The sequence below is a fragment of the Seriola dumerili genome, unplaced genomic scaffold, assembly GCF_002260705.1.
Source record: "Seriola dumerili isolate Sdu_G_001 unplaced genomic scaffold, Sdu_1.0 BDQW01000035.1, whole genome shotgun sequence".
Taxonomy (NCBI): domain Eukaryota; kingdom Metazoa; phylum Chordata; class Actinopteri; order Carangiformes; family Carangidae; genus Seriola; species Seriola dumerili.
In genome coordinates this window covers 2,199,446-2,200,526 of record NW_019174290.1, presented here as the reverse complement: position 1 = coordinate 2,200,526, position 1,081 = coordinate 2,199,446, and positions in this window count along the sequence as shown.

Sequence of the window (1,081 nt, the reverse complement as noted above, 5' to 3'; positions counted from 1 at the left end):
ATTTCACTGTCACCTTTCACACTGGAGAAGGAAAAAAGACAATAGTGATGTCAGTTTACAGAAAAACTGAAGCCTCCCTGTGAAGTTATGGATCACTGAGGTAACTTTTTTTTTTTCCCCAGATCCTTTGGGATTCAGATAATACTGCTGTGGCTTTCAGCTTTTTAATGATTCCTTGACTGAGCTAAGCTGTTTTCACACCAGAGTCCAAACTGCAAATCAACATCATATTACCTGCCAAACACATTTCCTAACCTTGGTCTGTTGGACCAACTACAGACTTCTGGGCCTAGACGGAGGAGAGCTCAGATCAGGATCATGAAATGTGGATTTTTGTGCTAAAACAAGCACTTTTTAAAAATCCAGTTGTGTCTGTATTCGATTAGAGAAATTATATATTAGGGCTGCAACTAATGGTTATTCTAATTATGACTTAATCAGATGATTATTTCCTTGATAAATTGATTTATCATTTGGTGTATAAAATGCACAATAAACTTTATGATTAATTGACTATAAAAATAGTTGCAGATTAATTTCATGGCGATCAACTAATTGTTGCAGCTCTATTATGTATTCCTACACTGACCTTCTACTTCACACTTTGCATTTATTGGATGAACCACAGTGTTTCATCTTGCATCATTTAAGAGCTCTGTATTGACCACTACTTTTTTAAAATCATGAAGTCAGTTTGTTATTTCTAGCAATAAGAACATGTGAATGTATGACCACTTCTGTGCTTACTTTCAAATCCAGTGATTATGAGACACATTTTTTAGAACATGGCAAACAACTATGCACTTTACAAATGCACAATTTAGAGTTGTCCGCCCTTTGTTTTGGCTTTAAAAGGGTTCATAGACCTGATTTGCATATATTCTAGGGCTACAGCGAATTACTATTCATTATCTATGAAGAAATCAAGTACATTTTTTAATCAGTCAATTCAATGTTTTGCCTATAAAATGTCAGAAAATAGTGGAAAACACCATTTATGAGTTAGTAAAGCTCATGGTGGCATCTTCAAATGTTTGGGTTTGTTGAACAGTCCAAAACCCCCAAATCTTTTAATTTACAC